At 45.1% G+C, this 26,807-nt stretch overlaps 1 protein-coding gene across 7 annotated transcripts in view; it reads right to left on the reverse strand.

Moving 5' to 3' along the window:
* LOC121595681 (locomotion-related protein Hikaru genki-like) overlaps positions 1–24,991 on the reverse strand; it is a 123,622-nt gene extending 98,631 nt beyond the window's left edge. For 4 of the 7 annotated variants that reach the window (XM_041919833.1, XM_041919832.1, XM_041919831.1 and 1 more), the window contains exon 1: positions 23,892–24,991. The gene's annotated coding sequence lies outside the window, so the exon portion shown is untranslated. Of the gene's footprint in view, positions 1–23,886 lie in introns of all 7 variants that reach the window. The other 3 variants (XM_041919829.1, XM_041919828.1, XM_041919830.1) reach the window with 2 other exon arrangements.
* Positions 24,992–26,807: the final 1,816 nt, after the last annotated feature.

The raw sequence follows: 26,807 nt of genomic DNA on the forward strand, positions 1-26,807 counted from the left end.
CTGCGCCTCTGTGTCCTTCCTGAGAGGAGCCAAAAAAAACCAAACATCAAGCAAAACAAAACGGCCCGCATGTTGTAACAATTATTTTTAATTGACAGCACGCGCGGCCGGCAACGCAAGAGGGAAAGCCGGAGGAGGCTTGACCCGGGTGTTCGGGTCAGTCATTAAATGAAATGCAAAGCAGGCCGGTCCAGTCCGGTCGGTCCAAGAATGAAGTCAACAACAAGGTTTCCCCATCGCGTGCACCACCCCCCCATCGGTATGGTAATCATCGGTAAAAAGGCTTCGGCTCAGCCTGCTTAAACAAACGCGCAAGTTTTGCTTGCAAGCGAGAAAGGGAAATAAAATAAAAGAAGAGGAAAAATTGGAATGAAGCGTCGGGCCAGGATGTGATTATTATTAATTTTTTCATCCACTCCAGCGCGCGTTTGAGGCTACTAACGGAGCACAGAGCCTTGCTGGATGGATGGTTTAATTGGAGTGAAAGCTTACGATGGGGAAATGGCTCTTCGTGTGCGTGCTTTTTCGCGTTCAGCAGAAAGCAAACAAGCCCACGCAAAGGCAGCTTGCCGAATCGTGTGGCTTTTCCCATGTAAAACGCACAAATCTACCCAATACCCGTCCTTGTGGGGGGAGCTAAAAGGGTTAACGTGTGAGCGAGCATTTGTGCCGTACCCCCGACAACAAATAATCGTAACCATTAAAACGTATACACAAACACATATAAACGGGAACATCATTTATCATTTGTAAATAAATGACCATAAAAGCATTTCTGCCTGTGTGCGCCCGCCCCTGAGCCCAAGTAAAGGGGGGTTGGTGGGGTCGGCCACCCTGGCACACCTCTGCAAAGAAATGGCGAAAAATTGCATAAACTGCGAGCGAAATGCAATACTCGGCACTGGCAATATTCACCACCAGGCCAAATGCAAATGAATGCAAAGCAGGGGACTGGCGAACGAAACGGGAAGGGGTTTGCGGAAAAATCGCTATCCAACAATTGGAAATACGCTGGTGGTGCGCAAAGAAAAGCGGTCTGCCTTTCTTCTCCGTATCGGGCGCGCATTGTACGTGATTATAATACAACGTGTACGATTCCTTTTTTCCCTTTTTCCCCCTTTTTGTGACCCCTCGTGGCTCTTGGTGACATTTTGTGTTAGTGACCAGCATTGTTTGACCGGGGTTTTCCGGGGCATTTTCCGTGGTAGCGGATGGGTTGAGGGGAAGTGTTCGACATAACGGTTAAATAAACGGTTCCGATACACAGCGCATTCGTATTCGGAGGAAAACTTGAGCCACAAAAAGTGGATTAAATCGAAAAGAGAAAGAAGGCCATTATCCAGCGGGAAGGGCGTGCTGTTTGGTCCTTCCAGCGAAAGAGTCACAGAAGCTGCTGCTACAAAACACCGAGAACGCCGAATAAAAAGGGGGTAAGCATAAAACATAAAATCGTCCCCCCGTTTGCGCCCGCTCGAATCGATACCGTTTGGCCATTGGCCGGTTGGTTATTTAAGTTTTTCCCCCTTTCCATCCGTTGCTTGTTTTTCGCACAAGTTTTACCCCGGCCACACACATAAAAAAAAAAAACATTGCTTCGATGCTCCTGAAGGAATGGAAATTGCTTATTATTTTTTAATACCGGGATAAGCCGCTTGTACAAACGAAATTCAGGTTGTTCAGGCAAGCCAAACACACACATACAAACAGCTGACTTTGTTCAGTGCATCCCTCTCCTGTTCTAGCACGTTCCTGTTCTTGCGTTGTTTGAAATACGATTTGTTTCACTATTGGACTGTGTACCACCAACACCATTGCCCGACATCCAATTCAAGGCAAAGTAGCGTTATTGGATTTTTCCTCTATTGGATTTTGCTTGCCGTTTTAATGTGAAGAGACTGTTTTTTAACGTTTATTCCATCGGCAAAGGCAAAGGATGTTTTGTTTTAGTTTTTCTTGTTTAAATTTATTTTATTTTTTCCCCCATATCCCTCTCTGGACCATACTTTCTGCGCTGACATCTTATTTAATTTGTGAAAAAAATCAAACCGATAAGCCAGCTAACGAGCCGGATACGAAGAAACGGATCGCTGGTGGCCAGCACCGGATGCTCGGATAATTGGTCGAGAGGCGGGAGCGCTACGAATAAATTACCGGAAATCGCGGGGAGGTGGCTTGTGGAAGAGCCAATATTTTTCGTGCGCTATATTTTCACTTCCTGGATTTAATTATTATCCTGCCCGGTTCAGCAGCCCCCGGAACGTGTGTCTTCTCCCACTTTTTTTTTTCGCCAGAAACCAGGACAAAACTTTTATTCCACTGGTTTTAGGAAGCACGAGCAGGGAAAAATCTGAATTCTACGAACAAAAAAACGACATTTCAAGCAAACCTGCTCGCTCGAGAATGGGAACACGGAAAAGCGAATCAGATGAACACATTATTGGAACACGAAACCGGGAGGGAAAAAATGTATGCGTATCACAATTTAAAAAAAAGGGATAATTATATCGCTCTACCCGACGAACGGGCCCACCTCCCCAGGCAGCTGGCGCTCGTAGCGAGAAAGCTTTCGCTCACAGTAAACAGCATTGACCGATTCCGGTTACTGGGAGCCTTTTTTTGTTGTATTTTGTGCCCTTTTTTCCGTTCCTTTTGCGTTGTTCGTTATTGAGACTGTTCCCACGTTTGCCCCGTCGATGGCCGTTTGCCGGGAATCACGATTTTACAGCGTCATTTCCTGTGCCGAGATGATAAGGGGGTGGATGATGTGCGGTGTTCTTTTACAGCTGCTGCTCCGTGTGATCGGTTGTTTATCCTTTTGCACGCTTCCTGCTCCCCGGTCCGGGGGATCAGATTCCAATGAAAACACCGTCCTGCGGTCCTCCACCGGTGTTGCCCCTTTTCTTTCTCCGCCCTTCGGCAAAAGCTCCTCGGCTCAGCGGCACCGGAAGCAGCAAGAAAAATAAATAAACGGTCAACGTAAACAGACGGAAGCTCGGGCCCGGCCCGGGGAACAGACGATTGAAGATTATTAGCTGGAAGCAAAGTGCCATTTGCCGTGCTGCTTCCACCACCAATCTACCGTTCCTGCTTTCCTGCTACGCCGGACGATGGAGCAGTGCGAAAAGTCAAGAAGGCGAGGATGCCCCCGGGCGGCACTAGCGCCATCGAACCAGTCTCCGCCCGGGTGTTTCTTGCCCGCGCCAGTACGGATCGTTTATTGGCAAACGCTTGCGAATCGTGATAACACTCGAGGCGCGGTTTCGGAATACTAAATTGCAGCCCAAGAAAACGCACAGTCGGGCTGGTTCATGGATGGTTTCCCGGTGGACCAGTGTCCCCCGCAACACGATACACAGGGTTCTGCGCGGCGATTTTAAGCAGGGAAGCATATTTTTTGCACCATTTTGATAAGCTCATTAGCGGGACGGAAATAAAATGGCATGTGAAAGGAGTGGTAGAGCAGCTTTTTTGTAAATAAAAGCTTTTGTGTTATTGCAAAAAGTAAAAATAACATTAAACCCGCTCAAGGGAGGAATGCTGTAAGTATTTTTATGTTACTACAATTGGTTAGACTAAATTGCAAGGCTTAATTTTATCTGTAATATTCTTTAAGTTTGCTAACTGTGTCAAAGTTTTTGTTTCCTGATTCCAGTAAATTGAAAAACAAATACAAAATATTTACAATTTAAAAAAAAAACATGCCACCGATAAACATAATAAGAGTAAGACAATGGTTAAAGATAAATCATCTACCTTCGTGAATAACTTTACGATCTATTTAAAAAGCATCATTCCATCTCTAATTGCAAGAAGCAGTATTTTTCCAAGCTCTTACTCACTACTAATAATGACGAATACAAACGGTATGTAAAGCGCTAACGTATTTTTATTCATCCTAATTATCCGTACAATTCACTGTTGCTCGTGCTGTGTGCTGCTCAGTGATGCTCAGACAGTTGGTGTGTTAAATACATGCTTGGTGACATTTTAGCAATCAACGCTTGGTCAGTAACTTTGTCATGACTTTTTTTATACTGTGATCAGATCTGTAAAATGTCACTGACAAAGTCATGACAAATTTTCCAACTGAAACAAAATCTATATCAGCGTCACAAGCTCAATTGTGATAATCAGAGGTGACAATTGGTGTGTTAAATACATGTTTGATGACATTTTAGTTGGCTCGGAACCAACGCTTGGTAAGTCATTTTGTAATGACTTTTTTTAAAGTAATTAGTTGCAAAATATCACTGTCAATGTCATAAAACATTCCGATTGAAATAAAATAATATCAGTGTCATGAGATCAACTGTGATGATCAGAGGTGAGACTCAAACAGTTGTTGCAACCATCACATTTTGTGACATTTTGTGCAACCAACTGTTGGTCAGTCACTTGGTCGCGACATTTTCTGTCGGTGATCATCACAATAGTTTTGTGAGATATGCGGTGCGTGGAGGTGGTCCCAAGCAATCATGTTTTCTCGCTTTGTTTGACCTGACAAACAATTAAATAAGACAGAGCGAGAAACCATGCTCATTTTGTTGCTTGGGACCACACGCCAATTATATTCCAAAAATGTCGTGATTATCACCGACAGAAAATGTCGTGAGTGACCAAGATTTGGGTGCTAAACAAAATGTCATCAAGCATGTGATTGGTCCACCGACTGTTTGAGTCTCACCTCTGCTCATTTCAGTTGTGTACGTGAGCTGACTTGTATTTCGTTTCAAAGTATCGCGTTGAACACAAGCATTCGCATGTCATGACGCACATTCATTGAGTATCAGCAATGAACATGAAGCTACCACGTATATGTTCATTGTTTTTGGCGATGATTATCACGTAATTCTTATGACATTTTGCAGCACTGGCGACAACCACTATGAATCAAATTTATTCTATTCCGCTCTTGATTCGATTCGAATCTTTATCCAATGTGAAATTTTTGATAATCAACTTTTCTTACAATTTTGAGATCCAAGCACATGATTCTTCAGCATCTTTAATTAATTTTTAAAATGGCTGAACACAATGCAAAACTTAAACCCTTTCAAACATCTTTTATCACTTAAACCGTGTTCATCCAGCAATTAATACTCTTCACAGTTCACACCCAGCTAAGCATCCTCCTGGTTTGGCAGTAAATGATTGTAATTTGTGGCTGGCCAAGTGGTTCTGCCGACAGACAAGATTGGTCTGATTGCATAAACGCACAGACGAACAAATCTTTTACCCGTCCTGTCGTCCTGGAGCGCTTACGTAGCAATATTTGTGAACGACCACGAAACATTCGACAAGACGTTCGGTGTGTAGCCACGTTTTGGAAAGATATCTCATCACCCGTTGCAATAAAACCAGATGAAATCCCCTGTATTTGCTTCTTCCCGGAAGCGCAAGTACAGCAAAGCCCCATAAAGCGAAAGTAGTTTGCCTTGAACGAACACAATTTACACCGTCCTCAAACCAAACCCCCCCGAGCCTCGAGGGTTTGCGAGTTTTGCTTCCGTAAACAAACAAATCCCAAGGGAAAATGAAACACACAGTCGCCCACAGCCCGTCCTAGCAAAGGGTACTACGGGCGGAAGTGTGTATACGTATGGCAGCAAATGGTTGCCAACCACACCAAAAGATGCCAAACCATCGGCGGCCCATAAATGGTATCTTTTAAACCATCGAAGGAAGGAAAAGCAATCGGGCGACGCAGAGGAGGAGGGCGAATAAATTTCCCTCCCAAAAAAAACCATCCCACCGCTCCGCCGCGTGAGCATGAAGGGATTCGTTTTAATTAATCGAAATTGAAAACAAACCAATCTTCCGACCGGAGGAAAGGAGCGCGCAAGGAGTAGGAAATTAAGGACATACGGCATTGGCGGGACTGTTGCCCTGCCCTACGCTTCCCAATCTAGCCGCTGCCCGACTGTCGTCGGGAGGGCAATGGTGTGTAAAAGACATTTATCGGGTGTGGGAACTTAAATTAAGTGAAGAAAATAAAACCGAACCCTCGCTTTCTTTCACCAAGTCAGGTGGAGGAGCTGCAGGTGAAGTCAATTATCCCCGTTGCGAGAGGAGGAGGAAGCTGTGTGGCTTGCCCTCTTGCCCGTAAAACGTGTGCGATATTACACACCATACGACAGTTTTGGGAGGGAATTTATTCTTTTCAATTTCACGTGACAGAGGGCGCACTCACGAACACACATACAGTGGTACACATTTCGCAACTTAATTGTACACGGCTGAGAAAACAACGCGTAGAAAGATGGTGCTCCGAACACACCAAAAACGAACGCGCCTGCCGCCGCCTCGTCAACGTCTTTGGCAACTTTCTCGAGCGTGTGTTTTGTTGTGCACACTGACTTCGTTAAGAAGATTTATTCCTGGCGGCGGAGGAGGGTCTTTGGAGCTTACCTTTGTCAGTGCTTCGCCCGGCGACCCGAAAGCATGGCCGAAAAAAAGCCTGATGGGCATTTTAAACAGGGGCAACAAATCGTGAAATGAATCATCAAATAGAGTGCCGCCCGCGCATGGGAGTGTTTGCAACCGAGCCGCAACATTGCCGTCGTCGACCATTGCCACCCACTGCATGGGGTACGTGTGTGTGTTCTGCGTGCGGTGAAATTGTTTTACTTTTCCATTTTCCAATTCGCTCGGTTCTTCAGCGAAGCGTGCCCAAGACCCCCCAAATCAACCCAAAACAGTGCCTAGGCCGACGGGTACCCGGGGCCAAATCTCTGGGCGATCCTTTCGGCTTTGTTTGGGCTTTATTTGGGCTTTGTTTCAGTTTGGTTCACAACATTTCGTTAGCTTGTTCGCCGTGGAAGTTCACCGAACCCCTCAAAAACGCTCCCCTCAGAAAGCTAGAACTTTCCCTGCTGGTCCAATGTTTCGTTTTTTGTTGTTGCTTGTTTTTCCTCATTGTTTTACCGTCCGACTAACTCCAGGGTTTTGTATTTCATTCCCATTTTTTGTTTTGTTCGTGCTTACTTACTCTCCCCTCATTCCGCGCTCAATGTCTCTTTTGTTCCTCGAATCAATCTGTCCATTAGGAATGGAATTCGTCTATCATCGTTTTCATCTCCATCATTACCGGGGGTTTGCTTTTCTTTTTTTTCCATTCTCCAAACGAGACTGAGATTCGTAACACTCCACAAGGACCACACTGGTGACGGCGTCCACCGCCACTGGGTCGCGTTCTAATCGCACCGTTCAAATGAAACAAAAGCTAGAAATCAATTTTCATCAATTCCAACGCCACGACGGCACACTGGTCGAGAGACCTCAAACCTCCACTCCAGATCCGAGAAGTGTACCGAAATTGACATTCCTCTTTTTAATCTCTCACCGTCCGCGCGCGCTCGGAGCACAGATCTGTGGCGACACGTGGGCGATGTCCTTGCAACCGTTCCGGCAGGCCAACCGAGAGTGATTAAATTACATCAAGCTTCCAGCAGTCGGAGGGAAAATGCGGGGAAACTTTAATCTACGACCGATCCAGCGGGCGTCTTGTCGTAGCTGTATATCAGAGAACCTCTCAAAACCTCTGCTTTATTCGGGAGCTGGCAGTGTCTTGGCCTTGGACGACCGGATCGTATGACGGAGGGTTTTTGGGGGGTTCGTTCCGTCCACTGCCATCACTCTAAACTGCCTGCCCGTGCTAGCGTACGAGTGGTGGAAACACCCTTTTCTGCAAGCTCTTTCGGAAGGCTTTCCGTGCAAAAGCTTTAACTGGGGAGCTACGTGTTGGAATGCTGGGCTGGGCACGAGCTTCTTGGGTTTAAAGGCTCTTGGGTTTTCCATGAACGCTTATTTGGCTGAAGGTCGTAGCCTCAAGCCACCGGGGAGCAACGTTTGGCACGAAAACTGTACGGTGCTGGTGATGTAATCAGGTGCTTCGATTTTCAAGCTACCAGACAATTTGCTTGAATGGGAGCAACAGTGAATTATTTTCAGAACCAGAATTGCTGTAACAAACACAATTTGCCCACTATTAAACTCCTATATAGGAAGAAATTCCTGCAAGTTCAACCTCATCGTTGAGGAAATTTAATCTTTTGATGGTTTGATAGTGTGTGTGAGAAATTTAATTGAAAGGATTTACCCAAAGCAGATTCCGGCCAAGAAATTGACTCACAGACACTTACCTTGGGCGATTCTTGGTTTTTTTTAGCGTAAAACAGTTTTTGTTACTAATAAAACATTTTTTATATCTCTTAAATCATGCCATTAAAACATATTAATGGAATGCAATTTATCAATCATTTCCATACTTCGGCCAAATTGTTTTATCAGTATGCTTGCAAAGCATTTAGGAAACTATTGATCATTGGCTTTAAACATAAATGTATCAACTTTGAACAAATAGCCCAAATCACTAAAAAAGGAAAGTATTGCACCTTCTCCAAAATACCTTCTAGCCTGGCCCTGGTAACTATTTCTTATCTTGAATCAATAAGAATCACACGAACGATACGTACTAATAACAAAAAATCCTGCAATCTCTTCTATTCATAGATCTCGATGCGCTGCTGGCCATGTTTCAGATCCATTTCTGCGTATAAAAATAATGTAATACGAATAGAAATTCAATTTGAGCTGATGTATTCTTATTAACATGGAATTGATTACCACACAGTTTTCCAATTAATTTTTCGCACACTCGCTCAAGTCGAAATCGAAGATTGTGTCGTATCCGATAAACCAAAGTAATCCTCAATAGAAATAAAAAATTTGAAAAAAACCAATCCATCTAACGCACACTAAATATTTGTTCCTAAAAATCATTCCAATAAGAGAATGTGTCGCACCAAACACAATACACCCAACGAAAGCGCTTCGATCCGTCCGACGAAAAGCCACTCATCCTACTTGCGCACACAATGTACCGTCCAGCCAGAGCTCGCCAACGCCTCCACCGGAGCTGACCGGAGCCGTGCGCAGCGCAACTTCGAAATTCTTCGTATGTTTGCACGGTGCGATATATCCAGAGCTCCCGGGGAAAAAACGGATGCCTTCTATCATGGATTATGCTAGCCTTAATTTATTATTTACTCTGTTGGAAAAGCTATTATCTAGCCCTGGGAGCGTACAGCGAGCGGCGCCTTGCAGCCAGCGTGCAACCCGAGCGGTATCCTCCTCCTCCTCCTCCTCCTCCTCCTTTTCCTCCCGATGATATCCTTTCAATCATGCCACAAAGGCTCGTAAAGATGATTGGAAAGCAATCGAATTAATAATGCAATGTGAGACAACCATTTGCACGTTTTCCTCACGCGCGCGCGGAAAATGGCTCGTTAAAATCCTCGACCGAGTTGTTACAATTCTTTTCGAATGGGAGAAGTGGAAAGTAGAGAAAACGGGTGGGAGGGGGAGTAACTCAAACGAAGGGAGAATAATTGTCGAAACAGCTGATTCCGAGCGGTTCGAAGCAGAGATTTCGATGAAAGATTGTAAATATAAAATGCACATGCACTGTTTGCTGCTTTTTTTCGTGCATTTTTTGGAGTTCGCATATGCAATTTTCGTTGTTGAATATTCTCTTTATTGTTACACAGAGCATTACTTTTATTATCGAAGCGCAATAACCATTGAATGGGCGAGCGCCAGATGGCTTATTTATGGGATCGCTCCAGTCAGTACCATCATTAAAAAGTAAGCGCGAGCCCATAACAACAATCGGCATCAAAATAATTGTTTCACAAATAGTACCCAAGCACCTTAATTGCCAAATACGGCTTCATTTTATTGTGCCAGTGTGGCCCCCCTTCGTACCCAAACTGCGACAGTCACACCACACCAAGCGAATGTATCATATCAACTTATCGATCACGTATCGCTCATTTATCACGGCTGAATTATTTCCTCCAATTTACAAAGCCCCCCATCGCCGAACAAAAGTTTAGTTACATTTTCCGACACACTCTGACACAAGGGTGCGTGGCCCAGGGTCTGATTTATTCTAGCTCCCGCGCACACAGTGGGCAGCAGTTACTTTTATTCACTAAACTCTATACCTCTGCACACCCGCTTTTGTCACCCGCTGGGTAAATGGAGGACCGCATCAACCATCCACTTTTCGCACATCGCACATAAATCACCGGATGCAATAAATTAATCGTTCAACCTTTTCCAAGCACACACCTTTTTCGTCCAATCAATCCACGTACTGTGCCCACGAAGCGCTCGTGCTGTCCAAAGGTTGCTTTGGCGCGGCACTCTGCAGTGCAAACCATTTTCCTGCCACACAAACCCAATCCCAAGCTCTCCCACATCGGCTTAAAACATCAATTAACTAGCTTCGTAGCTGGTGAAGCGCTGGTAAACTAGCTGGTCCCTCTTTTTTTTGTGACACTGAACGCTCTCACGCCCCACCCCCCCCCAAAAACGCCCGCAGTGTGACGTACGTTCGCACGCCGATAATCTTTACCAAGGTCAACAAAACCATCAACTACCGCGCGGTGTGGTGTCTCCCCGCCAGCTGCCGTTTGTCGCAACGGTTTTCCACAACCCATACACGTGTTTGTTGTCCTCAGCACGACTCAATGTGGGCAAACTGAAAGTTCCAGCATCCACGTACACACACACAAACACACACAAACACACACTGGAAGCGATGTTGACTCTATTCCATCTATCGCACCGCCGCGCCCGGCTGCCAACCCGGTTGCCGATGGTGGTTAATAAAATATGTACCGAAAGCCATTTCGGGAAACGCTAAACGATAATTGGTAATGATCTCGAACCTCGTCTCGCTCTAAATTTTGCCAGGATGCCGGTGCAGGCAAAGGACGCCGGCGAACAGGAAGCGCAGGAACAGGAAGGAGTCAAACATAATCCAAACATACGACGTGTACGTGGTCGATCCGGGGCGATAGTATTGGCGTAACTTTCGGGTGGCCGCCGTGCCATTTGGTGGAAATTATATTTAACTTTTCCACCTCGGCTCACTCCTTCGCTCCTTCGGAGGAAGGGAAGGCAAGCGACACGACAACGTTGGCGCAGCCTGCGTTGTGTTGTTCAATGAAGTTCTAAATAAATATTGCTGCTAACCGACTGCTGCTAGTGGTGGCGAAGAAGTGCCAATGTCAACCCCTGTGCCCCAAGCACCACCAAAGCAAGAAGTCGCTTTTTCGATGGGATAAATTTCATTCGAAATAACCACACACACAAATAAACACACACGCTTGTAAGGAACCGTTTATGAACGGTAAAAGTTCCCTTTTGGAGCGCTCGCTTTTGTTCGCTTCCCGTGATTCTGTTTATTGGGAATTTTATTCCTTCATTCCTTCCAGCAGCTCCAGGAGCACCGAAAAAATAAACCGAACAAAAGCACACACGCGGGTTGCCAATCAGTTGGGAAAATGCTGTAACCTTGCTACCCCAGTGATCGCAATAAAGCCGGTGTGTGGCATTTGGTTTCTATTGGTTATTATCATTATTATTAAACAGGTGAAAACACGGCTACATCGGCACTTTAGGGTGCCGGTGAAAGTAAGTGTGTAGGCAGAAATCAAACAAACAAACAAACAAAAAACCGCTCCGGAAGGAAACCAAACCGGTTGGAAAATTCAGAAAAGCGGAAAGCCCATTTTGAAACGCGAAGGCATAAAGAACGCGTCATTTAAAGGAATGTTTCTATTTTTATTTCTGTCCCTTTTTGTGTACCGCGCAACAGTACAATGAAACCCGAACGCTGCAATCGATGGTTGTATCTAAAAGTAAACGGAGCGAGGGGTGGGAGAAAATGAAAGAGAAAATACTTGTGAAAGTAAAAGCAAAAATCACACAAAGCGCCCCCCTTTCCCCCTTGTGCGAATCAGCGCAATTTTGGGCAATTTGGTGGTGCAAAAATATTATCCCGCTGGCGGGAGCGCTGGATTGTGTTTTCCGTAGACGCCCGCAGGGGCTGAGGGAAAATAAGCGTCAGAAAATCAGAGCGTCATTCAGTGATGCCCGTGTCATATGTATGTGCGCGCGTGAAGCATGATGTTCAGTTTATCGTTGATGGAAAATGAAGGGAAAAACGTTAGCCAATAAAAGTGTACCGGTGTGCCCGGTGTTTTATCTGAGAAATGACGATGTTCGCAGTGGGTAATAATAATATCCGAAACCCTCGTTTCCAGCCCTTCCTTTAAAGAGAAAATCTGAAAAGGGCGGAGTAGAGACATGTTTAATTGTTTGAATAAATATTGTGTTCCATGTATTAATAAAACAGTAATATAAAATAATCAAAAAAATGACATACAATGTAAAAAGTAAAAAGGAAAGTGTAGATTGTTAAGGCCGGGGGACATTGTCCGCACTCGCTAGTATAATTTCGATTTTCACTAGCGCATCTGGCGGCGGCTGACCGCAGCATTTTGCCTAACAATTTGGATCTGCTTCAGAAAATATGTTATTTTTCCATTTTTTTACTTACAATTGACTGGAAATGCTTTGTAATTGATAGATAAATATATTATGCAAGCATTTCAGCCATTTGAATTGTGAATTTGCGCATTAGATGATAAAAAAAGCTTTATTTAGTGTTTTATAAAAAAAAGCGATGATAGTGTAAATTTTATTTTCACTAGCGCATCTGGCGGCTACCAGCGCAAGCTAGAGAGGTCGGTATAATTTATAATAATTTAGAACCTATCCGTACATCTTTGAGTATCACATTTCATACCGTCAAATTCTTCTAACTTCAATTATCATAATATGGATAAAAGTAATCATCATTATGGTCGAACTCGAGCTTACATTTCTACTATCTAACATTAACATTGTTCTACAGCAATGAGATGGTGAAAAAACTTGATTGTGATTTTTACGAGTTCGTCGATAACACACTGTTGGAGTTACTGGATGAGATTCAAGTTGTTTTCGGAGCAGAACAAATCCTATCAATGTTTTATTTTGCAGGTACATCCCTAGGGATAGCACATTAATAAATAGGAAACGAAAAGGTTTTTTCGCATTCTTCATCTTTGGCTAACAATCAGCAGTACGAGTAAGAAAAACAAGTATCAACAAACTCCCTGATAGACACGACAAATTATCCGAAAAATTTTCACGATTAAACCCAAACTATTGCTGTTTTACGAGAACAACGACAGAGCCTGTTCGTGAACAATCTGATATCAATTAGTCTGACTTAGCATTACTTGTTCGTAGAGCATTATGATAATTAGCTAATGTACTTTTTCGGAGGTCGTCAATAAGATATTTCTTTTGCTTTTTGGTTTTGACTGATCACACTTTTGCGCCCTCTATTACTGATACTTAACTGATGAATCTTTGCAATTTGATTTTAAAATTGTAAATATCAATTTCAAACCTTGTTTTGATGCTTGTTATTACAGAAAAACAACAATATCACCAATCGATATCATAAATCTTGTTTTTTTCTAAAATGTTTTGATGGAATAACGTAAGTGCCAAAAACTGCATTCTTCTGGCCCGCGGCTTATGATCATCAACTAAATTTGGCCTTTGGCATCAAAAGTTTGCCGACCGCTCACCTATGCAATACAAAATAGGTTCGTTTACACACCATAAATCTTTGTTGGCGAATCTTTCCCCTTAGACCAGAGATAAGTGTAAATAACAGATTCGCCAATATTTTTGAGTTTACACACCACGAATCTTTGTCGGATACAAACATCGCAATTTGGGTTCTTGTTGTAAGAAATGCAGAATATGCCACCGTTAGAGCACTTTAAGGCCGGGGGACAGTGTCCGTACTCGCTAGTGTAATTTCCATTTTCACTAGCGCATCTGGCGGCGGCTGACCGAACCTTTTTTTTTTGGTCGTCGAGGGAATGGTCGTGCCGGATCCGAAATTTAAGTTGTTTTTTCATCGGTTTTTGAAGCAAAAATGGCTGAAATACTTGAACAACATATTTATCTATCGATTGCATAGCTTTTCCAGTCCAGTTGAAGTAAAAAACATGGAAAAATAACATATTTTCTGAAGCGGCTACAAATTGTTTGGCTAAATGCTTCAGTCAGCCGCCGCCAGCTGTGCTAGTGAAAATCGAAATTATTCTACGGAGTACGATCAATGTAGCCCGGCCTTTAGGCTTGGAAGCAATATAAAAATTGCGTCCAAACACGAAAAAATTCGGCATTTCTCTGCGGATAGTGTGGAGTGTTCCAAAAAGATTCGCCTAAGGCTGCAAAACTTTCCCTACCTCAATGAAAAGGTGGGTTTAACAGATATTTTCTAGCAAAGTGTGGGTTATTAACTATTTGACTATAATTTAAATTAACAGGAATAAACAACAAATGATTTCGGTTGAGCCATGATAATCTTTAAACGACTGTTAGAATGTCTTATTACTTCGCGATACTGGCTATTATTTTTCACAGTGATGCAACGCTTGCAACCATGTCCTTAGCAGAAGTACCTAATAGTACTGTATGTCTTTGACACAGTCAAAACTGTTTGCAAAATGTCTTTAATGGTTCAATGCTATAAGAATGTCCTTGCTGTAATATTATCTGAGGCATCGAGATTTAATTACTGTCCAGGCACCAGTTATGTCTCAAACCGGACAGATAAGTTCATAATGAGTTAATTTGAACCCCCCCGAATTTGCATTTCTGCCACTCATTGCAGCCAATGCCAAGCGCATCCAAGCCATCGTCTGATCAAACAGATTCCCATCGCGCTATACATTTCCGGGAAATATTATTTTCGCACCAGAACCCAAGCTAAGCGAGCATCCCGGAGGGAAAAATCGAATGTTTCATAGCTTTTATAGCGTGCCGGGCGAAATCTGTCCGGTGGATGCTGCTCGCAATATTTGCTTCACACAGATTCTATCCTCAATTTGTAGAAGAAATGTAACTTTCCCCCTTTTTTCGCTTCCCGTTTTTACATTGAATATTACACCCCCTTTGCTACATATTGCTACCTAACAACCTCTACCAAAGCGGTTCGCCGAAACGATATTTGTCGCATTTACGCTACGTGTTTGCGTTCGAAGAATCAAATTTGTGCCAAGTATTCGCCGACAAACTCCATTGAACCGCGAAATCGAGCCCCGTGCTCGGGGCAAGATTGCCCTCTGCTGGGGGGGGGGGGAAAGGACAGTGTTGATGAACAGCGGGTGTAGGGGGAAAAAGTATATCTTTCCACCCGAAAACCAAGGACGTCAAAGGACAACCAACTAAAAGGCGGCTCTCCCAGCTTCAGGTTATATATACAGTTCGCACCACAGCTTCATAACCCCCTGGTTTTGGAACCTCTTGAATGCTGTCGAACGAACGGCAACAAAACCACCACCAAACTGCCAACTGCCTTATCCCCGCCCGCCCCCATCCAACCACCAAGAGACCACACGCCCTAGCCAAAAACCTCAACATCTCTCGCACCGCACAGCTTGACTTCGTCCAGGGCCAGAGTTCATCCGCCTCGAATCTGCCTGCGCCGGGTGATAATGACATTTTACCTTTTCGATCTATCTCCAATCCGCCACATCATGGCCGTGGGTATCGGCGACGCTAATAGCAATCAGCCTTTTTTCTGGTGCGGGTGAGGGCGGAGAATGAGCTGGCAGTGGCGTGGGTGAGTGAAAAGTGTAAAGCCACTACCGGGTGGGAGATGGAAGGGACGGAGCGAGGCAGGGTGTGCGTGGTGTAAAAAGTTTGTACGCTCGCTGGTAAAAACACGCCCGCCGGCCATACTTTCTGACGGCGGTCAATATAAACTCGCTCCAGACACACACACACATACCAGTCGAGCGACGATGGCGGTTCACAGCACTAACGGGGCTGTCTGGGAAATGGGCTGCCTTTTGGAGCGGGGCGGGGTAGTCGAATCAGGTTAGGTTATCAGGTGGGTGTGAGAAATCGAAAATTTGTCCGCCAAATACACACCAACTCGGGGGGAGGGGGGGTCGATGTCGATGCAGAGCAGGCGATAAGAACCCTTGGCGGGAAGGTACCTAGAGGCAGCGGGGAATACCATGAATTCGCACACACAAAGGAAAAGTTTCAATCAAATTTCCAACGTTCCTGTGCGGGCTTTTTTCAACTCGCCGCTGCCAGCGGGCATGATCCTACAGGAGGAGGAGGCGGGTTGAGGGCAGCCGGGCTGGATAGCATCATAATGAGGAAGGTGTGAGGGTTTTGCATTTTCCCGGCAACTTCTTCCTTGTGCCGGCGAAACATTGTGCTTGGTACCAGCGCGGTAGAGCCCGGTCCCCTACCACCGAGGGAGGGAAATACACACACACCAACACTACACCCAAAAGTTCCTACCAGCTGCCGGGGCTATGCGGGAACCTCCTCTATCCAGGGAAAACTCCCAAAGCGTTCCCAGCGCGAACACACACACGTCAGCATTCGTGTTCACGAAACACAGGGAAATTGTTACTTTATTTCAAAGGCATGAGGCGATGGAGAAAACATACACACAAAGGTTTTTTTCCCCCCCAATCGCAAGGACAATACCAAACGGGGAGGAAAGGCCATTGGGACGGTGGCGTTCCGATCTTCCGACTGGCACCGATCCCGGTCGTTCAACACACACATTTGGCACCAATATCAAAGGCAAACAATAAAACAATTCGAATTTCCCGTTTTCTCCCGTCGCACGGAGGGAAATGTAAAAATAAAGGAAACACTTGGCACGTTACTTTTTCTCGTTCCCGGGAATAAAGAAAAGGGAAGGTCGCCTCGGGAACGACATGAAAGGGGGCCACCAGGAGCGACGACCGAAACGGGCAACAGCTGCTGCACACGAATGCTGTTGGTGGTGTGCTAGGCGATAAGAGGGAAAAGGTTTGCAAGGCCAAAAGTAATACTGATAAACGAAAAACGAGCTTTCCGTGGTGTCGAAGAGGTAGGAAAAGGGGGGAGGGGGGTGGATTTTTGGCTCAAACGATGAAAGGTTGTGTGCCCCTTAAAATAAACACTCAACACCGAACCAAACGCAAACAACGACGCAACATTCAAGAGTGGCACACTACAACCTGATCGCAAAAGCTCTGTGTGTTTGTGTGTATGTGTGTGTGTGTGTGACCTACAAACAGAAAAGTGTGGAAAAGTGGAAAATGTGACCAGTGGATTCTGTATGGATCGATGATTTGTCACCGTTGCGCATTGTGTTAAACCTGCTTCAACCATTGTTTTTTTTTCTCTCTCTGTGACGGTTGACATTCACCCTGGTGTCATCTATAAACTACGTAACACCAAAGTATTCAACTAAAATAACTTAAAATATTAGCCAAAATTGATTTGGCCATCTTGAATGTCACTTAACAAAAGAAAGCCCTTAAAATATTCATGAAACCGTCAAACGATTATTATTACAAGAGGCATACATACCATTTTCTATAAAATTCATGAACCAATTAACATCCTTTTTGCGATGGCTAGACTGGTTCATCATTATAATCACAATTAAAATTGGAATCGGAAAGTACTGTTATATGTTAAACTGCCTGTATTGAGCTACTTGTCAAATCGTTCTACTTTACGGGACCTCGTTCCTGCACAGCCCTTGGTTCTGATACGTTTAGCACACTTTCTGAACTCTTTCACACGAGTGATATGTAGGGCGCACTGATGATAAAACTGTCACATTTCTAAATTTCACACAAAACGGGATTTTGATTGCACGGTACCCCTGTTGGAATGCCAATTTCAATAGAAATTGTAAATTTGACGTTCCAATAAGACTGTCATGGATTCCACATCGCATCACATACGACCTGGCAAATAGGAAAGATCTGGCGAATAACTTCACATGGGATTCACGTAATATTAAAATAGTGTCAAAAGTATGATAACTGCTTAAATCACCTGGATTCCTTTTATGAAGTGCATGACTATGCAGCAGCATACATTTAAGATAATATTTTGTAATTTTTGAATCACGTTCAACCATTTAATCTGGTGAAACGCTTGAAAAGCTTGTCCTTGATTTCTACTCACGAATGAACTATCATCGGTGTTTTATCTACCGAATACGAATCTGTTTAATATCAAGAATAAGATTTTGCGAATCTTGTTTTATGTTCCGTAACAATATTTTAATATTCCTCCCTCTTTCTCACCATGATCCACCATATAAGCCCATAGTATACACGACTCCCCTGCACAATACATCGCTGGATTTCGCAGCAGATGTCGTTGTCCGAAGTAACGTCCGTCCCAACATAACAGAACTCTTTTACCACCTCGAGATTGTCGGCGTCAACCAATACACTGCTTCCCGTTGATTCCAGTTGATATGGGTCTCCGGCCAGCAGATACTTCGTCTTCGTCGCATTTATTAACAATCAAATTCTTGCTGCATCGCGTTTGACTTGGGTGAACACCTCACGTACTTTCGCTGTTGTCCTGCCGATGATGCCGATGTCATCCGCGAATCCAAGAAATTGGAGAGACCGGTAGAGGTTCATGTCACGGATGTCGTTGTCTAGCCCCACGGCTCGAATGACACCTTCCAGGGCGATGTTGAAGAGCAGAGAGGAGAGTCCGTCACCTTACCTCAGACCCCTGTGAGATTCGAACGATTCCGACATCAAGTTCGACACTCTCATCTTGCACTGCACCCCGTTCATGGTGGCCTCTAACGGCCGGATCAACTTCCCAGGGAAGTGATACCTCTGCATGATGTTCCATAGCTCATTCCGGTCTATGGTGTCGATGAACAGGTGGTGCCGTAGGAATCTGCCCAAGAGTGAAATTTTGGTCGATGGTGTGTTTGCCTCCAACAAGCCCAGTTTGCTAGCTGTCCACATAGCAAGGGGCACAAGTTCCCATTCTATCTATATAGCAAATCGTAACGTTTGATGATATCGTTTGAAGAAAATGCTCCGTGAGGGATAACGTAATCTATGGCTGATCCCTTAACTAGTTTCACCTTGCGAGCGACATTTTCGTCGCAGGACGTACGTCACGATCGATTAGCTTATTCGCGCGTGTGACTCACTGACCGTTGCTGATCTGTTTGGGCAAAAGTTTTTTTCCTCCCCTTCCCGAGCGTCAGCCACACTCAGTTCAGCTCAGTAGGGGGTGGTTGCGAAGGATTTCAAAAATCAAAAATTCCGCCGCTCAAAGAAGCTCTCTATTTTTCTGTTTTTTAGCCTTCTTCTATTTCACAAATTTCTATATGCAACCAGTGTGTGTGTGTGTGCATGTATGTGAGCGAGTAGATGATTTAAAATTGCATGAAAAAACCGCCGACTCCCTTCAACTGCCACACACGTCTCACTGCCTGAAACTGAGCCATTCATCCCACCCTGCTCCGTGGCGTGCAAGGTGTCGGAAAAGTTAGGCCAGGGAAAAACCAGCCCACCCGTACACCACCGTCGGCGACACCTCCTCGCCGGTGAAACTTTTGCAGTGAAAGCAAGAGCTACCAAAAAAAGGGGGGAAAGGCGACCCGGGGGAGGGGGGTGAGCTGCGGGGAACACGTCACTCGAAATTCGCGGTGAACCGTATCATGGGAAATATATGGGTGGAGGAGAAAAAGTTTCCCCGAAAGCTCACACGAGCGACAGGGAGCTGTTTAGGGGGAGGGTCTTAGGGCAAGAGGAGCGAGGGTGACAGAAATTCCAAAATTCCGAAATTCCAAAATACCGAAATACATTTGCCGACCGAAACCGGGGGGAAGCTTGCCCAAGGGCTGCCAAAGTCAGTGCCATCGGGGTCCTTGGAGTTGGCGGTGCGTGCGTTTCTTTTCCTTGCGTTGCTGGCTGCCCTTACTCCTCCGTTTGTGGTTTTCCGAGTAGCCCTACCAGAGAGTAGGTGCACGGAACGATCGGACCACCCGCCGAGTGTTTGGCCGACATTTGAATGGCCAGTCGGCAAGGCCAGCAGCAGCAGCAGCAGCAGCAAGCTAAAGCGAGAAACCAAAGTCAGTGTGGAATTTTCACAATTTATCATTTCTCCCGTTTCATCTAAATTCCTTGGCATTCGGGCTGTCCCATGCCATCGCTCCACCCGTACCGTCCAATTCTTTAGAGACATTGTACGGTGGACTGCAAGTGGGAAACGGCAAAGGAAACGCGTGGACTTTCCTGTCCCGGGCGGGTGTCTTCCCCCCGGCTGGCTGCATAATGATTGCGCGACTGGTCACTGTGATTTATGTAATCGTTTGCGTTTGCCGGATTCCGAACGCTAGCCTAATGATGGGATCTCTTGTCCCCTCACTCTCTCTCTGTGTCTGTGTGTGTGTGTGTTCTTTGCGGACAGAAATTTTTCATCAAAAACCATTCCACTTGGTGGGCGCAGCAGCATTGTGCAGCGTGAGCGCGTAGCAGGGAGGAAAACCGTTCGGGGAACGGCGCTGGACGTGCCGGTTGGGAGGTAATCCGCCAAAGGGCACTGGTCCTTTTGGGACCCCCTGCCCGTGTTGGGTGGTTTGAGTTTGGTGAGGCGAGGGTTTTTTTTGTTGCTGCTGCTCCTCCGCTCTCGGTATATCTCTTATCGCTGCACGGTTCCAATCGTCGCGCTACTTCCTGTGTCCCACTCACACGCCTCCTGCCTCTCATGTATGTATGCGATGAGTGAACCCACACACACACACACTCAAAATCCCATCGCAATCCGGACAAAGTAGTCCAGCAGCGCGCGCGGTAGGTACTACACATCGGCCGGCCGGAAGAAGCTCTGGGATCAACTCAAGTGCTACCGACGGCATTAAGAAGGGAGGGGGCAACTGTGGGCTGGAAAGGAAAGCCACAAAACTCGCGAAGAGGTACTCAGCTGCAGACACATTCATTGGAGAAGGAAGCAAAAAAAAAAAGAGAGAGAGACAGAGAGAAACGAGGAAATCCCGGGGTGGCGCGCTGCGGTGTTGACTATAGAATAAGCAACATAAAATATAATCGCATCGACGGTGTATACGCTGGCCGGGGCATTTTACAGTGATGATCGGATTTCGGAGCCAGATGGAAACTGTGGTTCGTGTGGTGTTGTTAAACGAAAATTTATAAGGATTTTACTCTTGAACCATTATCTTTAGACAGGAATTAAGGTCAAGTATTAGTGCTATATAAAAACAGAAAGATGCATCTCAAATTTAGACTTCAAATAACGCTTCTCAAACATATTAAAACAGTCTAAAAATGCCATTTGGCTACTGTGAATACGAGAAGATCATCACTGGGCATCAAATGATGGAGGGCGCCTCTTAACAATGATTACGAAGGACCATCGCTAATTAGTTCGTTCCGTAACTACTCAAATTTCATAAAATCTCAAAATTACTCATTCGTCTTTAATAGCTTCATCAAAACGTAGGCTCACAATAAATGAAACAAATGATTACTGGGTACTACGTACTTTTTCCAAACTTTCTCATGACTTTTCATTGTTTCATTTCTGGATAACTTAATAACGTTGAATCTGTCCTTCAGTTTTTTTTTTTAATTATTAATCCAATAACTCTAGAGCAAGCTGTTTTTTGTTTGCCGAAAACAAAACTCAGTTAAAAACACTACACAACACTACACACAACAAAGACACCAAAAAGACACAATAGACAATACAAAAAAAAAACAAAACAAACGACCTGTGATTAACAAACTCTGTGATACGTGAAACGATGTGACAACCAAAGAATGAGAGACCAATACAACACACAACCAAAGAGCAATAGACAAAGAAGTCTAGCTCAAAAACAGATGGTTATTCCTCTGAGTATGAGACTTATTGCAGCATAGGAGGACAACCCCTATCGTCATAAGAAGAAGAAGAAAATAATACAAATGTGCGTCGTTCAAAGTATTTGCGAAAGAGTCAAACAAATTTGGAAAATCGTAAAAATATATAACCTCAAAAATAAAACAAAAATCAATCCATAAATTAATTGGTAAAGATCAATAAAAGGAATAGATGAACAAATGAATAAATAATTCAAGAAATGCACCTTAATCAGAATGCTGAATGAAATATAACACTGCAACAAAAATAATCATAAATAGAAGTGGATTAGTTGCTTTGGAGGATCGAAAAGCAAACACCACATAAAATATATTAAACGATTAAAATTACAGTGGGCCGAGTTCCGTGATACAGTCGTCAATTCGTACGACGTCACAACATGCCCGTCATGGGATTCAAGGTCCGTACGGACCGGAGCCCCCTATACGCAGTACTGACTATCCTTCTACGAGAAAACAAACACAATACAGATAGCCAAACTTATTAGTGGCTCAGGCGAGCATAGTCCTACCAAGAGTTGCAGTGTCAAATAAGAAGAAATAAGAGCATAACGTTGAGCAACTTCAGAAATTAAATACTTTGGTTTCAATTTTGTGGTTTTTGAGAATAATGAAATCTACAAAAAAAAATCTTCGGAAAGATGCATCAGACATACAGGATAAGTAATCAGGCTTATTTTGATTTCGATTAGATTCGAGACGAGAGAATAAATTCCATAACAACAATTCATCAACTCAACGATGTCAGAATATCTCAATCGCAAGAATAGAACACGTCAGAATTAATCAACATGAGTCATATCATTAGCCTCAGCCCTTTCATTGCACGAGAAACCACCAACCACTCCACATCGCGCTCGGCGACCAAAAACCCGTCACCCACTGTAATCGGGCCACCGGGGCGGCGGCCCCGAAGGTGTGTAATGTTGCTGCGAGCGGTTGGCCAATCACTTCATTCCATTACCATTTTGGCCATAAACGATGCCGAAATGGATGGCACACAAAATCCGAGCGCCATTCCAAAGCATTCCAGCGGATGGATGATGGCGGGCAGTGGCATGGAATGTGGTCGAAATCCACTTGAGAGTCCTTTGCGCGGTGACAACCTACGACAACGGCGACGACATTTGATGACGTTTGTTAAGGGGGTGTGGGGTGGGGGGGGGACGATATTCCTTTCCTGCATCCCTCCCTCATCGATCCGGCCAACGAGGCCAACAGGCTCGTGTCCCGGTGCGCTGTGTGTGCTATTGTCTTCGATGCCGATGGTGCCTCTGTATAGGTTCGTTCGCCTTTGAGGTTGTTTCATACAAGCAAGCAAGGGCGATTGGGCTGGTCAAAACGGACGGCAAAGAGTGCGGGGACAAGTCAAGCGTAAATGTAGCTGAACTGCAGAGAGAGAGAGAGAGCGGGAAGAAGGAGAATAAAACACTCATCCCGTCCCGGGGCACCGTTCTGTGCACTCCCCTCACCACTCCGACGCTCATCATTTCGTGTTATTTGCATCGCAAATCAAATTCCGATTTCCATTTCGTCATTTTTGGCACATCGTGCCGGGAACGGTGCTGACGGTGGTAGACGGAGCGTGAGAGAGGGAGATAGTACAAAAAAAGAACGAAATCGTCAAGCAGCAAATTGTAATACCCAAGGACTACCACCATAATCACTCAAACCCTACGCGACGATGATGCCAGCCTACTGCTGGTGCAATGATCCATCAGGGCCAAAAGGGCGGGATCGTATCATCGCGTTCGTAACGCCACACGAAACGGAACGAAAAACCCATCAAGCGTGAGTGGTCGGTGTGGCCTTCCCCGGTCGCCAGTTCCCCGTCCTCCAGAAGGCTCCACGGCAGGTGTGGAGAGCTGCTCCTTCGACCGTACTTTTGTGCTTTGTATGCAAAACGCTGTCAAATGCGCTGAGTGGAGCAGATTCTTACGACCTTCGATTGTATCCTACCCACCCCCCCTCCAAAAGGTACAAAGGAGGAGGCTGATATCCTGCCGATGAAGCTGTGCAGGGAGGTGGGAGGAGGTTGAACATTCGTGTAAATTTAATGACCGTAAACAGAAGCGCACTCGTTCGTTTTCCCATTGCAGGAGGCGGATGGTCGAAATGGATCCAGCCTGGGAGCAATCTGCAACCCGCAGACGCTCGAGTCGGCCACTTTAAAATTAAATAAAATTTCAACAACAACGACGACAGAATAAGAAAATTTTCTTCTTACCTTACACTTGCGACGGCCGATGGCCAACGTCGTCGCTCGCGCTCCTTTGGGTAGTGGTGGTGCGCGCTGCTGTACAACGAAGAAGACGATGAATAACAATGAAGAACGCCCTTCAAAGTTGAGCAAGTCCACCCGACGACGACGATGACGACGCCAACAACCACCTACCTACTTCACTTTGCACGAACTAGCCACCAGGACCACACCGTCCAGTTTGCTCCTCGCTGTTTGTGTCCGCGCGGGGTGAAATTTTTACTCGACCAAATGCACACCGCCTTCTACGACGACCTGGTTTTGCTCGCTGCGTCTCTGCGAGTGTCACAACAAGCCTTCAGCAAAATCCATCAACTCGGGTTTTGACAAAACGAAAAAAAGAGAGCGGGGAAAAACAACCATCCAGCCTACTAAGCAAAGTGCCGCTGCGAGTTTGATCGAGCACTTGCGGGCGGGTGTGTTTCCCGCTTTCTCCACTGATTGATTTGACACTAATTTATCGACTTAGCTCGTCACACTTCAGTGGCCAGTTGTGCCACGCGAACGCGAACCAAATTTTCACTTCACTGCAATGAAAATACACCGCACATACAAGAAGACAACGCCACCGACGCAGCAACACTGATCCCACCCTCACTGCTGGCAGCGGAAGGCTGGGCAGCAGTTCCTGTGCCTGTGCCACACACACACACACACTAAAAGGAATCTTGCCAAATTACGAATCTTCCCTTTTTTTCCGTCCACCAACGCTGTCGTCCACCGACTTGAGGAGGCTAAAGAAAGCTGTCCCTTCTTGAAGAGTGCCGTTATCACCCGCGAACGAAGCAAAGCGTCCAGCACGGTTGACAGTCAGCCGAGGACTGAAATCCGAGCATCCGATGGCTGGCGTACGGCAAACGCACCTCCAGGAAGCTGCCCATACGAAGTGGTCGCTCTCGTGTGCACTCGCGAGTTCGGACGCTCGCACTCTACGGACATGCGTCGACGGCGAGCGCATGGGTTGCCGAGTTTCCACGGTTTCCGCGCGGAGTGTGTCCTTGCGGACTGTTGGCCCTTTTTCGGTGTGTGTGTGTGTGGTGCATTTTGCGCCCTCTCCGCGGGTGGGTTTTTGTTTACAAGCCGACGAAACACCGACACCGAGCGGATTGGAGCAGGAGCCACGCTTCGTCCCGTTCGGCAGTGCCACGTGCTCGGTCTAAGGGCGAGGTGGGGATGCACTCGCAGCACTGTGCATGTAACGCTCGTTCCGGGAACATATGGATCTAGGGGGCAGAAGAGAGATAGAGAGAGAATGAGAGTGAGAGCGTGAGAATGAGCAAGAAATGGGGAAACAAAACTATCAACAAAAATAAACACCTTTAAGAGAACACACCGACCGTTTCCGTCGCGAGTCCGCTGGAAGCTAAACGGAAAATCCTTCCAAGCTTCTGCAAAGGAAATGATGTACGATAAAGGGTGACACATGGCACCTTCAACCTCCACACACACACACACACACACTCTCTCCGGGAGGGTGGCGATCTCCGGAAAAGGCAGACGACGCTTTCCCTAACGATTACTTTCATGCCCGTCCACCGCAAGGACCTCCATCCCGACCAAAAGCGGCCAAAGTGACGTTCATTCATTCAAACGGGGAGACTAACCGTAACACGGCTTTCGGGATAATTGGAAATGAAAAAGGACACTTTACACTGGCGCGTCTATTTGTGTCGCGCTCAAAATGGTGTGAAAAGGTGTCTCCAACGAGTGTGTAGTGCTCCCCAGTTTTGCAAGTACCAAAGAATATATTAGACAAGATGCATCTGTCTGACGGTGGCACACTGTGGCCTGCGACGAAGATGATCGTGACAGGTTGAATTTATTCCACCATCTTCCACACATTTGCTGTTTTGCGCGCTTATTTAATGAGCCGCATTTACTATGCAACTCCGTCGCCCCGAAGGAGCTTGCAGCAAGATTGCCCGTTGGTGGTCTCTCTCAGCTTCCCGTCATACAATGCGGTCGGAATTTCTATAGCAAATTGCATCCCGTGCAATTGTGTCTAGGAGCCATATCTTAGGTGTCTGTACGGAATGCGATGCTGCATGCTTTGCATATGCGCTTTGCCAATGCACTTTGCATATGGCAAGCGAAATTTGACAAACTTTTTTTTAATTATTTAACGGTTGAGATGTTAAGAGATGGTAAAAAAAATCAAATTTATATAAACTGTAAGGGATTTTACATGCAATTCATATGTCAATACGGATGAGTTATAAAATCGTTTGAAAAATGTTGCATAAGTATGAGTACAATTTTTTTTATTTTTTGACTTAATTATTCATTCATTTTTATCCTATCTTCTATTTGACGGTGTTTAAAATTATCTTACTATGTATGGCGAAATGGCGTTTAAACAAATTTGACCCTTCCTCTGTTGTACAATTAAAAATGTAGGTAAATGTTTGGTGTAGTTCACAGCTGATTTTATCGATTTTTCCCCCAAACTTAGCAAAGAAATATCGAGTTTATGGCACATCTTGTTCTTGTTGAATACTCTATCTTCTGTTCGTGTGATATGGGCCAAAGCAAATGCACCACACACGAACACAAATTTAAAAAGTAATTAATCTCTAACATAAATGGTTTAGTTCTCTTGAAACAATACGACCACCACGCGATTAAATGATTAAGTTTAATTAGCATGCCCTAATGAATAGTAAAGCAAGAACGAACGACGAGCAATGGATTAGAGCGTTTACCATTAGAGCCTTTTCTAACAGGATTCTTGTAAGCTACTAAGTAAATATCTAATATAAAACGCCTTTTTAAGAAATATTGTGTACTGAACAAATGCAGTTATACGAGTACTTGAAATAATTTACTTATCCATATTCGATTGAACAATTTGCAGATGCATGAGACCATGTAAGTAAGGAATTAGCATA

The sequence above is a fragment of the Anopheles merus genome, chromosome 3R (assembly GCF_017562075.2).
Source record: "Anopheles merus strain MAF chromosome 3R, AmerM5.1, whole genome shotgun sequence".
NCBI classification, from domain to species: Eukaryota; Metazoa; Arthropoda; class Insecta; order Diptera; family Culicidae; genus Anopheles; species Anopheles merus.